This window comes from Odontesthes bonariensis, chromosome 7 (genome assembly GCF_027942865.1).
Source record: "Odontesthes bonariensis isolate fOdoBon6 chromosome 7, fOdoBon6.hap1, whole genome shotgun sequence".
Lineage (NCBI taxonomy): Eukaryota > Metazoa > Chordata > Actinopteri > Atheriniformes > Atherinopsidae > Odontesthes > Odontesthes bonariensis.
The window spans coordinates 12,592,279-12,606,965 of NC_134512.1; the positions used below are offsets into that span (position 1 = coordinate 12,592,279).

Here is a 14,687-nt window from a genome sequence, read left to right on the forward strand (position 1 = left end):
CAGGTCAAATTTTGATAATTGATTGCCTCATATGGACCTCTGTAAGTTAATGTTGTTGATAAATTGATGCCTTACAGTTTCTTTTCATAAGATGCATAAGCAGTCAAACAGTGTATGTGTACAGCTTCCAAATGAACTATTATGTATCATTCTGGGAGAGAATTTTGTGCAACTAGTCAACCATTGTTTTAAATAGCCGCCATAAAAGATTACTTACGAGATGCTTCGTTATCTATATTTATTCAGTATGCACACAATGTGCTTGTGCGCAATTTGTAATCATTTTCTTTTTTTAAATCCAGCTCTGATTCTTGTAAATTTTCTGAACTGCTATAGCCAAAAGAAGGCCAAAGCCAAAGTCAATTTGTATAACAGTAATAAAGAAGATTTTTGGACTAATCTTGTTCTTTTTCAATTTTCCAATTTTTTTGTAAGAACAATCAAATGTCCATGTATCTCTGTTTCAGAGCAGCCACAGTTAATGGGTTTCTTGCCCTACAACCACCCCATCCTGTACCATACAGACTTTCTCAATGTCAGCTTGTCAGTGAATACTCGGAGGGGCCAGACTCCTGATTTCCCAACTCACACCTGGTCCTTCCAGCACAAGAAGCAAACACACATACACATTCAAGCCCCTGGCCCCTCAACCCATTCCCTCTTTTTCAGCGGCCTCTGACATATATTGCCACGGTGACAACAGTCAGCCCTGTTGGCATGGTGACCCTCCCACATCACCTAGGCAGGTCACCTTGGCTCACCCAAGCACTCGGCTGGGTGTGTTTTTTGTGTGTTTAATGTGTATGTGAGAGCATGTTAATTTGGCATTTCTCCAAACCTCCCACTGGTCGGTCTGTCTTCTTTCTACATTTCCTCTCTGTTAGTGCACTAATTCACACTTTTTTTTTTTTTGAAAAATTTTTCATTTTGTGACTTAAATCTTAAATTGCATGCTGCAGACGATAGGCATGGAACATTTGAACCTAAGCATAAATTACTTGTGTTAGCTCAAAATATGCTAGGAAAATATACCATGTTTGGATGCACAGTGCTCCTCAGTAAGGTTACATAACACCACAAAGGCCAGCCATCTGCTTCACCCGGGACCTTGGGTTTGCAACAAGGCCTAATCCAGAGCACAGTTTGAGTATTCATGTGCATGCATGAGGATGCGTGTGGGGTGTTGTGCACACATGGGTGTGTGTGCCTAATCTGCCTGTGTTTTCATAGCACTCAAGTGGGGAAGTTGGTAATCTCCCTTGGCCAGAGTGAGATTTAATCCTTGCAGCTACCCACCATTTCTTTCTCACATGGGTCATATCTATCTATTCTATATTTTCCTCCTTTTTTTCCCCCATATCTTTCCTTTTATTTTTGCACTGTAAAATTTATAGGACATGTAGTGATCCGTGTATTGACAGAGCAGTCATGTTCTAGTCTAGTCTACATTAGACTGATCTTTCTGAAGTCATTATGGATTTTGACATGCTGAGAAACATTTGTCGTCCTGTAGAAAATTAACTTACAAATTATTAGTGTTTCAAATCATTTCCCAAGAAAAAATAATAAACCTTTTGGCTTTCAGCTTCTCAAACATGAATGTTTGTTTGTTTTCTGTTTTATATTACTATAAAAATCCCATGGTATATTTTTCAATTATGAACAAATGGCCTGAAAATTCAGGCATTTATAACAAACCTCCTTTGGTTACGAGAAGTTTTTTTTTTTTACTCTTTTGTGACATTTACAGCACAATCCATTTATCGGAACAACTAATGACAGATTAATTGGTAATGAAAATTATCAGAAATACAGCTATAGAGTAGATTTGGAGCCTCTCTTGAGATTCTGTCAAATGTACACAATACCCACTAAAGTTGACGGGAGATGAAGCAGTGAAGTGCTTCATAAAAGCAGAGACCAACAGCCACACCCATCTCTCTTCAAGAGATCTGTTCAACTTTGATTCTCTCTTTGTCTTCATCTTTATCATCACAGCTGCTGGGGAGTTAATGAGACCCGTATCCATGAAGGGAATGAAACAACAAAAGAAAAAACAGAAAGAGATCAAAAAAGAGGCCATCAAAGTGTTTCAAGCAGAAAGATTGTCAGAAGGCGTCAGTGCTATTACCAGTGTAGTCATCTGCCCTAACACACATATATTCAGTGTTTGAGTTACCATGGTGACCATAAGTGGCTATAATGGTGTCCACCAACGAGAGGAAGCAGGTACTAAAGAAAAACAGGTGCAGATAGACAGTCACAGTATAGCAATAGCTACCACTCCCACAAGCATTCTTTGCTGTAGGGAGCAACTCAGAAACAGCATCTTAATTCACTCAAACATGTTGTGAATACTTTTAATGCTGATGTGTGCATGGATGAGTGGGTGGGGTTAAAAGAGGGTTACTGCATACATGCACCAGGGGGTCTGACTTCAGCACCCCCGTTTTTTATCATAACCGTTTGCTATGAGGTGCAGACGTGCTGTCTGAACTCACCGGGTGTGAGAGTGCTTTGTGTGACTGTATTCATCATTAGTAAAGTGTCTCTGTGGCATCATGTTTTATGCACAAATGAATTTTACTTTTTGACTTACACGTAAGCAACTCTAAAAGCAACATTTGCATATCATAATGAGAGACCATCCATACCGCGAAAACTGACATATACATAGTGATGGCATAATACGTATGCACAACCCACCAACAAAGCCATCTGTGGGGGTAACATGTGGGTGGGGTTTCTGACAGGTAGGGAGGTTTGAGACAACAACAATGGAGCATGCATTACACATGCACACCGACACTGCTTCCCACTAGCTTACAGCCTATATGAAAACACTCAGGGTCACCGATAAAAGCCTAATATTACCTGTGAGGGGTAAGGGGAAAAAAAGCATTAAAGATAGCAAGATGAGCGGGGAGGCAGGTGGTGTTTGTGCTTACTGAGCACACAACATCTTGTACATCAAGACCTTTCGATTTCAATAATAGGTAAGGCCGCAGAATAAAGACATTTAAAGGGATTTTGGGAGATAACACTCCTGACGAAAGGGAGAAAATGCATTTACAGCCTTATTGATTGTGTGTAAAGAATAGGATTAGGGGTCAAAGACAGGAGAGAGTACAGTGGAAGAAATATTTAGAGGTATGGATGGCATGGACTAGAGATTTAGCATCAGAAGAAAAGGAATGACAAGGGTTACAAGAAAAAATATACTTAGAAGTAGAGGTAACAGGTTTGAAGGTACATCAATACTGAAGGTAAGAAAGCGGGAAGGAACTGTTAGAGGGAGGGGGGGGGTTTCTTGTGCTCCATTTCATTAACCTCAGAGCAATAAGAAAGTGAGGATATAGAAAAGACCAAAGCTGGAGAGGGAGACATGCTCACTGTTGATCCCATTAAGCTGAAAGAGGGTAATGCAGAGAGATGGAGTAGGAAAGAAATAGGAGGGTGAAGCTGAAAGCCACAGGGAAAATGGTGAGGAAGTTTGAAGACAGGAGGAGGAATTTGAAAGGCAGAAAAAAGGAGAAGATAGTGAAAATGTGGGGAAAGAAGTGAGGAAGAAGTTAATGAAAAAAGCAAAGCGACAGGAGCGGTAAAATAAACCTCTGAAAATAGTTAAAACACATTAAAAATACTTCAGCTCTCCACTCAGTCTCGCATCTGTGTTGGACGATAAAGATTTAACTCGCATACCTCAGCAAGCTTGGAGAACTTATGAGACCCAAATTAAAGCAAAGCTCCCAGGGATTTCATTATGATTGGAATCATTTGCAGTTCGATTGGAAATATGTGAGCAATCGTGCATTTTTTGAGCCATTACATGTCCAAAGAACATAATCATTGGCTAATGTGGCTTGACTTAATTGATTTATTTTACTAACTGGCTAAACTAATATAAATGTAATGTGCGTTACATTATTTGTGTTATTATAATTAGGTTAATCATTCATCCAAATTACTATGCAAAATAAATATTGCTTTTGTTAAACAATACAAACACGAGCTTCACCTTTCTTGTGTCAAAAATGTTTAGCATAGACCAAACATAAAATCCAAAATGCAGAATGCACTGCAAAATTATAAACGCTTAAATAATATAGGAGGGTTATATTTGAAAAAAAAAGCCTTAAAGGCATTATCAAACTTCCCCTGCGAAGCACAGCTAAATAAGATTATCCATCTCTAAATACTCTTGGTAACAGAAATTTCTTTCACTGTTTGAATAATGATGTCTAAGTTTAAGGAGAGCAATCCTGTTACAGAAGCTTTTGGAACAATTGCAAATTTCTAAAATTGAATGCAACTTTTTTCTAAAGGAAAAGCATGTGTGTGGTAACTACTGTATTTGTGACTGTGAAAGAAAATAAAGTAAAAGCAAGAAATAAAAACAGAATCTACTCAATATTGAAGTCACATTGGCTTCAGAACAGAGAAGTACATAATGCTGCTTCTTGAATGCAGTTACCCAGGCACCCACTTCAAATTTAGTACACTAAAGTGGTTGTTCTCAGCAGTGTTCTGCTCGTACTGTCTGTGATAAGGTTACTGGTCTCCAATAGTGGACAACATGTTGAGGAAAAAACCTGATGAAGGTTAAGCCCAACCAACCCCTAATCTTAATCACTGTCATTAGCTCCACAGGCAGCTCCACTTTGACCCCGTCACCTCAGGCCCTGAGAAATTAATCACACACACAAGCCATCCCCTATTGCACATGTGTGAATGTGCCCACTCATTATTCATCTATCATGTACTGACTTGGCATCACTGAAGTCACATGGAGATGTTTGGCCTTTTTTTCCCCAAAAAATAAAACATTCAGAGATTACAATAGCTCCTGCATGCTATGCATCCATCTATACTCGCTTAATTCAACTCAGGGTTGCAGGGGGCTGGAGCCTATCCCATGTCATTGGGAAAGAGGCAGGATACACCCTGGACAGGTCGTCCTGTGTGTCCATCACAGGGCCACACAGAGACAAGCAACCATGCATGCTCACACTCCTAAGTTAAATAGAGTCACTAATTAACCAAACAACATGTTTTTGAGCGGTGGGAGGAAGTCGGAGAGAACTCATACACAGAGAACATGCAAACTCCACACAGAAAGGCACAAGCCGGGATTCAAACCAGGAAACCTCTTGCTGTGAGGCGACGGTGCTAGCCGCACTACCGTACATTGACAGGGGATTTCTTTCAAGCATCCAGTATAGTGGACATTGTTACTCAAAGCTAGGTGAATCGCTTAACTATTGTTTTTGTAGTACATGCTTTCTCAATTTTCTATGTTTGAATATGTAAATAAGGTATTTAAATGCAGGAGTTTTCATCTGAAAACTCATCAGATTTCATCTGAAGTATGGTTAAAAATTCTTCTTATATGTTGTGGTCATTATTGCAGGGCAAAAAATCCACATGAAATACATTAACACTAAAATAATAATAATTTTACAATGTTTAATTTTATATAAATTTTTTATATTGTACACGCATTTCATAGACATACATAATATACTCTATAAATCACAAATACAGCATTCAGCTATTGCATCTGCTATTAGGAAATGTATTCATTTGGCATATTTCCCAAGTGACACTTTGGCCACTGATATTTTTAGGCTGGCAGTAAACTACACATGGTTCCATATGGTGGCTAATGTGTTCAAACGTATGTATTAGAGGGTAAGTGCATGTAGTGATAATTTTCAAAGAGCAGCTAAAAGATTGTGGGTACGATGTGATCTCTGGCTTTGAGTGGCAACTTTACGCAATGATGGCTGTGAAGCTGCTATCTTCATGCTTTCCATGCATATAAAAAGGCCTTCTTCCATTAATAAAATACATTTAGAACACAATTAAGACACACTACAAACTCAACCTACCAGAGGCTGTTTTTAAAACCAGTGCCTTTCGTTTGGTTTGACCATTAAACTGAGACAAGCCCCACAGGGAGAACAGTAATCACTTTGTGCAGGGCTGCTTATATTTGGACAGATAGATAGAGGACTCTTCTCCGCTTTTCTACCAATCACTCTGAGCCTCACCATGAGACATCAGAGACCAACGTGTGTGCAAGGGTCACATCAGGCAGAGAGCTTCTGTGTGAACGAGAATAAGTCTGATGTGAGTCCTGGGACTTGCTTAATAAATCGCTCCGTAGTCTGGACACACATTTCCAGGCCCCAGGAGAGGGCCTCGGTGAGCTCTCTGTACTCATCTCTCACCTTCCGGCCCTCATACATGGGACTTCTCATACGTGACATATACACTGCTACAGTATAATTCACAGCGAACAAGGGCACTTCATTAAAGTGATCTTCAGAAAGGTAAGAGGGCAGGAGAGAGGGTCTTCTGCGAAAGTCAACAAATGGGAGAATCAAGAACATAGAGAATCGGGTGGTTTTCTTAAAGTTCAACCACCTTACTGATTTGATATACTGTCTGCAATCTACTATGTATGTTTCAGAGATGGAGCAGAGGTAGGTATTTTGTGTTGGTCTCCATGTGCTGCTCAGCCCTTTTATAGTGTGGTTACAGCAGAGAAAATGTGCATTTAATTAAAAGGTCTGCTTGATTTAGTGTTGTGCTCGAGGAGACAGCCAGAGACAAAGGGAGAGCAAGAATGAAATAAGAAAGAAGACCCAGGGAAAGGCTAACAAAAACCCAGCCAACAATCATACCTTTAATGAGGTGGTTCCAGCTTGGAACCCTAGATCAGCTGGTATAATAATCATCGAATAACAAACCATTACATGCACCTAAATAAGGCCTATCCGCAATTTTTGTAAATGTATTCCTGCATCTTTCTCTCATGACTTGCTGAATCCGTCAGTGCTAAGAGAGCAATCAAAAAAGTGCTGATACCCTCCCTGGGATATGAGCGAATACAGAGTAGGGCACAGGCAGACAGGCAAACACAAGCATACAAAAAGCTCCTCCAGGTAAAGGTTTGAATATTTCATAAAGTCTCATTAGGAAGTGAATACAAGAGGTTGAAGTTTAATGACACTGGTGAAGACGAGCAATAAATTCAGGTCCCGTGCAAGACTAATCAGCCCAAGCCATGGAGACACACAGTTGTAAGCTTAAGGGCATCAAAAACGTGTGTGAACAACACCAAATGTTCCTCATTTACAATTGGGAAAGTGAAGCATCTCTTCTGTCTAGACTTAAGAAGAGGTCTTAATGCTACATTTACCAATTAGAAATAAAATGATCCTCAAAATTTCCTATAAGGATTGAAAAAAATAAGAGGATCGTGTTATCAGTTCGTAGGACTACTATAGGAAAACTACAACACTGAAAATGTTGAGATACAGCCCACTATTGTAATCACTAGCTCAATAGCTAGTGACTGGAAACAGTTGTAAACTGATGAGGAAAGACTGAGGCGGATAAACTGCCAGCAGGGGCGGCAAGTGTGCAAATGTAAACCTGAAAAGATGGGACTCCTGTACCCATAAAAAAGGCTGACCCGCCAAATGAATGGCCAGGTGTCTATGGTGGGGATGGTTTTAAAGTCAGGAGGAAGAGCAGTCTTCTGCCAGTTGGAAGGTCAGTAGTTCTATCCTCCCGGCTTCCCCAAAAAGAACACCATGTTGCCTCCATAAATGCCCATATAGCACTGCATAACCTGGAAGACTGTATAGACTAAGAAGTTAATGACTAAATGTGGTTTGTAATGTAAAAACCCTTTGAGTGGTCAACAAGACTAGAAAGGTGTTTTATAATGAACATTTATGGTCTTCCTATGTGTACAGAGTTGCACTCTTGAAACCTCTAAACTGGCAACCAATTGTGGACATCAAGTTATCATAAGTGTCTTTGATATTTTTTTTATTCCCCTTCATTACACACTTGGAATATGCAGTAAAACTCACATTTCTGCACATCCTTTGTAGTATTTAACAATGCATTGATTAGTAATGGTCCAACTTGTTAATCTTTACACACTTTAACATGAAATCTAAAATTAAACATCTTACTACGTAATGTCTCATGCTGCTTTATGCTGACGAACATGCCGAATGCCTACAGCACTATAAACTCTTGGCATATGTTGTGAGGCTTAAAGAAAAAAAAAACTTAACGACAAATGATAAAATGTAAGAGGCACACTAAAATTACACACACTTATATCACTGTCCAATTACTATTACTGTCTTCACTTGTGCTTTGTTACATAAAGTATGATGATACATTCTGTTCAAATCAGTCTTTACAAGCAATTACCAGTCTTAGCCCATAAAGCAAACACAGGTTATGCTTCATCCATTAGACGTGCTATGATGGCTTCCATTTAAATCAAATTAGCCCACTTAAGCACATACTCACAAATTATTTTAAGTGTGATTTGCTATTTTTAATGCTGCAGATGTTTTTGTATGCGTCTGTGTGTGCTTGTTTCTCGAAGTTAGAAATCTGAAAAGAGAGATAGAAGAAAAGAAATGGAAGCTGGCAATATGAAAACAGTTCAGCATGCACTTTGCAAGTCATTCACATGAAAACAAAAATGATTGTAGATGAACCCATGGGTGAATGAATATGTACTTTAAAGGTCCCATGGCATGAAAATTTCACTTTCAGAGGTTTTTGAGCCTTAAAATGAGTTTCTCTAGCCTCCTTAAGTCACCCCAGTGAGTAGAAATTGCGAGATGTATTCACTGAGCAGTCCAGCATTTCCTCCGTGTTTTGAACAGAGCGCCTCCAAGTGTCTCGTTGACTCAAGGCTCCTGGTATGACGTCATGCCAGGATAGAGCTCATCAAAATTTCCCACCCCCTCTCTCCGCCACGCCCTCTGTCTCCACCCACTGCTGGTAAACTACCTGGATCTTACCCGCCCAACTCATGTGGAGTAGACCGAGACTCGCCACGACTGAAGACAGTCACAGAAGATACAGCAATGGCTTCCAAACGACTTTACCATGCGAAATGTACTGTGCCAGGATGTGAAGATGAAGAGAAGAATATGTTTCCGCTTCCACCCTCTGTCCCTTTGAAAACGGAATGGCTAATTTCATTTATGAGGGACGGGTGCCCATGCATGTTCCAAAGAGCGTCAGTGTTTGCGCGACACATTTCAGAGGAATGATTTCACAACTTGGGACAGTACAGGGCAGGTTTTGCCCTACACCTGAAGTTGAAGCCTGGATCAGTGCCAAGCCTTGCCGGTCCATCAGCTACCCACACCGATCAAGTAAGTCATAATTATTTGCTAGCCGCTAGCACTTTATGGGTGACAGCTAACTAGCCAACATTAGCTGTGGAGGTATTTATCCATGAAACCTACACTGCGCTACAAAACCAATACTCTGTTAAACTGGTTAGATTTGGAAAATTGGTTGTAAAACAAGACATTTGTCTTTTGACCAAGTATCTTACGTGTAGGGGACTACATAAAGCATGAATACTTAGGTAAGCAAGTCTAGTTATGTTCTGCGGCTAGATACGTCTGTTACACGGAAAATGACGCCCGACGATAACAATTCATATTTTGTAAGCCTTTCTTTAGATTGGTGACTTTACATTTTGAAAGCATTTGTTACGGTTTGGTGACCTTTGTCCGGCCGCCCGCCGGTTTGGTGACCTTTTATTTATTTATTTATTTTTATTTTTTTTTACGTCGAGTCGTTTCTGCGTCTTTCGTGTGTGATATGCGATCGGGTGTTGTGGCTAGGTGAAGGATGTTTAGCAAACGTTTGCTGACTACCCTCGAACATACACCATTATGTATCTGTCAATTCGAACACAGTTTTGACTTCAAATCTGTCGTGACTCGTCAGTTTATCACGAGTGTAATGCTCGGCTTTCGAACCATGAGATGTGTGCTCTCTGTCTGCATCAGGTTCACTCTTCACTTGCCAGCACATCAAGTGCTCACGTCCGGACATCCCGGACCAGGGATGCTGCCTGCCAGACTGACCCCATTGTCAATAGGACTGCAGCCACACCGAAGAATGTTGTCTTTCTCTATATTGGAATGCTTTGCAGGTGAGATGTTTTACCTTGTAGTTGTTGAAAGTTTTTGTTGTCTGAAATGTCATTATTGAGCCGGGTTTCTCCAGCACTATAAGGCACAAAACACCTAGACCAGGTCCCCTGAAAAGATTGTCTTGTGAATGTAATTTATATTTGATTTACCAAAAAATGTATACTTTAAGGGGGTTTTCAGATCATAGTTCCTATGAAACTTCACAATATATGAAAAGCTTTTTCCAAAATGTTTTATACCTTCTTTCAAAAATGTTGTTTTATTTGTTACTACCATTAAAAGCAGCATTTAAATGTTTCAACATGTTATGTAAATCTCAGCTAATAGCACTTTTCCTGATGCTTGAAATCAGATTTAAAAAAAGTAATGAGAATAGCTTTTATAGCATTTTGGAAAAGAGCTTTTCATATGCTCTCCCATGATGATACATGTGTCTCTACCAGCTAACCCCCACCACCATGACAAATGAAAATTCTGTGGGAAACACCGTTTACACATTGTTTCTTGTACTTTCAGACTGTACTTGGCGGCGATCCACTTTAATGAAAATGCGAACCGACCACAGGCCCAGACAGCAGACGGTGTACCTCTCTTCAAAATCTCCTTTCCCAAATCCAAGAAGGGAGAGTGCACAGTCAAACGTCAAAAGACTAAGCCAACCTTTGGTAAGACCTCAAAAGTTCAAGAATTCAAGTCCAACTACTTTTGCCTTTATCAAATTTACTGAGGTTAATTCCAACAAATAGGAATACAAAAAATGTGAGAAATAGAAATCTAAACAAACATAAATATATATAGAACAAATATAAATATATAAATAAACATTGAAATGTACAAATGACTAACTGAAATATACAAATGTTGTGCATGTACAGTGTGTATGAATGTTCTGTGTGAAAGGGTATGTGGATGTCCTGATGGACCTAATTTTTCACACGCGAGGCAGTCTAAACCCGGTGCAGTGTCCTTCATCATCGGGGTACTCGGCACGGATACGCAGGACCACACAGGCAGGAATGACCACTCTGATCCGGCGACCCAAAAAGCCCCAGCACCACGCCACGAACTGCCTGTAGGCCAAATACCTGAAGCGCCTGGAAGAACAGATAGAAAAAAATGACACTTGCAGAGAATGTTGTTGTTCTTCTGTTATTGCTATGTTGTACATATTTACATATTCCTATGGATTATTCTTGATTGTGTTTTAATAATGTCTTGTAAATAAATATACAAACACTCTTCATACTGTCTGCATAGTTGAATTATCAGGCTCTATTGGGTGGGTAAACTGTAAACTCTATGTATGTGGCTATGAGTAATTATTTTACAGCGCTTAACGATGCGTTCTTCTCAGGCGTAAACTGCCAAAATGGTGCCTGTAGACTCGCCCAGCGGTTTGTAGCGAATATACATTGAGACAAACCGGCTCAAACCCTGGATGATCCAGCATACATGCTGGCTCTGCCGCCACTTCTCCTAGTAGTGCTGTGACCAAATAAAGATTAGAACTAGACATGGTAAGTGTCATTTCAGGAACAGGTGGCTCGAAATGTTTACAGTGTTACCTGAGGGATCTCCATGCAGCATCTATTCTCCCTTTCTGTGGGCATTATCTCGCAAATTCCACATTGACACCTATTATTTAAAAAAAAAGGCAGTGTAATGATATTCTGTTTTCAGGTAATGCCGGCAAATATAACAATGAAACATCTTTAGTGGCAAGTAAATGAGTTAACAGGTGAGCATGGAGAATAATTACATGCTGGTCAGAATACTATCATGTTTTTTGCATGCCATAGGTTACTGTATAACTACATGGGCAACGCACAGCTGGCTGTTCCCAGTGAAGACGGGCTGCTAAAAAGGTGTACACAGAAATCTGTAGCATAAGTTTAACTTCGTGTAGTTACACTTTGGATCCAGCACCTGGTCAGGATATGATGAGGTATGGTTTTTTTGTATATTATAGCATGTAAACCTTTTTGTCTAGCAAACTTGGTTATAAATCGCTCCCCTTATGTCAACACTGGGTGGAGAATCATTTGCCAAACAGGACAGTGTTTGTGGGGGTAATTGCAATTGCAATTTTCATGAAATTACCCACCGCCGGCGTTTATTACAGATGTTTTTCATAATATGTTGGCAATGTGTACTATGGGAAAAACTTTGGCAGTGTTACTGTTGTACAATGCAAGGCGACATTGAGAAAGTTACTTGGTGTAGAGACTGGAGATGCCAGCAGCCATACTCACTAATGTTAGCACTGCAAATACGTGCCCACATTACAAAATAAGTTGGGAACTTATACGTTTTGTAAGCAAAAATAATATTTTAGGTAGTCCTGATGTAGTGACTAATTTCTGCTCTAATTAGGCTACCGTAGGCTAAGCGACTGCTATATCTGCGCACCTCAGTGGTTCGGACCGACCTAACCATAAACGTTTCCAGACATAACATTTCAAACTCACCATTCTGAGACGTTTTGCTGAAGGCGCTGCTGATCTGCAGTTTGTTGCTGAACTGCCTGCGCCTCGGCTTCAGGGTCCGATTCCGGGTCGAAGGCGAACGGTACGATGGTTTGCTCACCTGCCATTTCTATTTTTTTTTTCCTATTAGCAGGCAGCTAACATGCGCAGAGCCAAAACAGAGAATCAGACACGCCCCCATTCAGCCATGACACACCCCTCGCGCTCCTCCTTGCTTCTCATTAGGAAAACAGGGCACTGGAGAGAGCCCTGAAATGCGGCTTTCTTCTAAGAGGCCAAATCTGCGTTTTCCGGGTGAATTTTGAGAACGCCTGGGGGTACAACATCCTGAAGCCTCCGAAAGCCCACTTAAAGTGCCGCTACTATACCATGCCATGGGAACTTTAATGTTTTATTCCACATTCATAGTTGCCAGTGTATTTGTATGAGTGCAGAAGTGTTTATGTGCAAATTGCTCGTGTTACCGCAGACTGGCAGGAATATACTGCAATGGGAGTATATGTTAAGATTTAATTGAATTCTTTCTGCTACGATGGTGGCCCACTGCACTCTGGCTTATCCGGCTCTGAATTGCTACCAGTGAGATCTAATCATGCTGCATGAAATGAGCCCTACCTGAGCAGAATAGCACTACGAGGTCTGAAGGCTGCAGGGGAATACCTCCATTAGGCACAAAGCGAGGAAACAAGGGAGCAAGGGGAGAACAGGTCAAGAAGGCAGGCGGTGGATAGACATGAAGGAAAGGGGTGTAATGGATACAGAAATGAAAACGAATAGTTCAGCTTCAATATCAGTTTATGTACTACACGAGGGATACCTATAAATGTTGAGTTTTAGTCTGCAGTATATAGTACAATTTTCTATTGAAACCCATAGCGACAATTTCAAATAATTCAATATAAAGGAAGTTCACTTCATCTGCTTTGTCGGTCATTAACCTAAAACAATGTTATTACTGTTTATTTGAGGATGTTATACAAGTAGTCCAGTTTAAACATTTCCCAGAGCAGCAACTTGACCATATTTTTCATGATGATGGTGTAGATGCAGCCCAAAAATATTTCATTATTGCTCTGTTTTTAACATAAATCTAGAGCAATACGTTCACCAAAACTGACAAGAACATGACAAAAAGACAAAAGCCATAATGATTATAATAATGGGTCATGTGGTGCCAGACACAGACCTAAGTGGCACATATACACTGACACTTACATTCATGCTCTCATCATGTAAACCACAACATGTGAAAATAACACTGAGGGCAGCCAGCAGAGCTGACCAACCAAAATATCTACTTACTGACATTGCCTCAATCATGCCCTCACCATGTGAAATTGCACATGAAAACGTGTCTCTGTGTTGCTATGGCTACTGAGTCATAATGTAAGAGAGCTAAGAAGACCAGGTTAACTTATGTGCAAGTCACGGTGTATCAGTACATACACTGTGAGTAGGAAAACTTAGCAAAACCCCTCTGCTGATGGGTGATCGAGGACTGGATTAACCAGTTTCCAAAATGTCCTGAAGGCATTGGTAGGTATGTATATGAAGGTGTATCCTCAGGCTCCCAGAGCTGCCCAGAGCAAGCCTTGCTGCTATGGCTGTATTTCCACCAGCAGTGATAGGAGCTCTGCAACAGTCATTCCAATAGAAACTAGAACAGCCACAGACAGTATGGGCTGCACAGCACATTCCTGTGTGTGTGTGTGTGTGTGTGTGTGTGTGTGCATCATGTCTGACTGTGCATCACTGTGGTTGTGGATGCTGGATTTGAATCATAATAGAGGCAATGACCCTGAGAGTCACTCTACTGCTGTGACTCTTTTTCTCACTCTGAAACTCCCTGCTTTGATGCCGCGGCCCCCCTTCCTCGCCGCCTCTCTTGTGTTCACCAGTGTCCCATGAGTTACAGCTCTCAGACACCACTATGTATCTGCAGAGAGCCCATGAAACCGAAACAGAAGGAACACTAGCATTTAGACACACTCGCGAGCAGACCAATGCAGCAGCAGCCACCGCAGAAATAGGCAGGAAGGAAGTCAACCATCTGGTAAAAAAAATGCAGGTAAGAACACAAGAATGGAAGACAGAAAGAGGAGAAAAGAAAAAGATCAGACCGTCGTACCCTTGCTAAGCTGAAATAGGCCAAAGGGCATTTCACCAATGGATTTTTTCTTCTCACCTAAGTCATTCATTC

General features: G+C 40.6%; 1 protein-coding gene and 1 long non-coding RNA gene across 6 annotated transcripts in view; one reads left to right on the forward strand and one right to left on the reverse strand.

The window, feature by feature from the left end:
• The window catches only part of brsk2a (BR serine/threonine kinase 2a), a 174,329-nt gene that overhangs the window by 150,554 nt on the left and 9,088 nt on the right, over positions 1-14,687 (reverse strand). The window lies entirely within an intron of this gene.
• On the forward strand, positions 9,905-10,965 carry LOC142384632 (uncharacterized). The gene is made up of 3 exons (XR_012770090.1): positions 9,905-10,000; positions 10,518-10,666; positions 10,877-10,965. It is a non-coding gene; the product is annotated as an uncharacterized LOC142384632 (long non-coding RNA).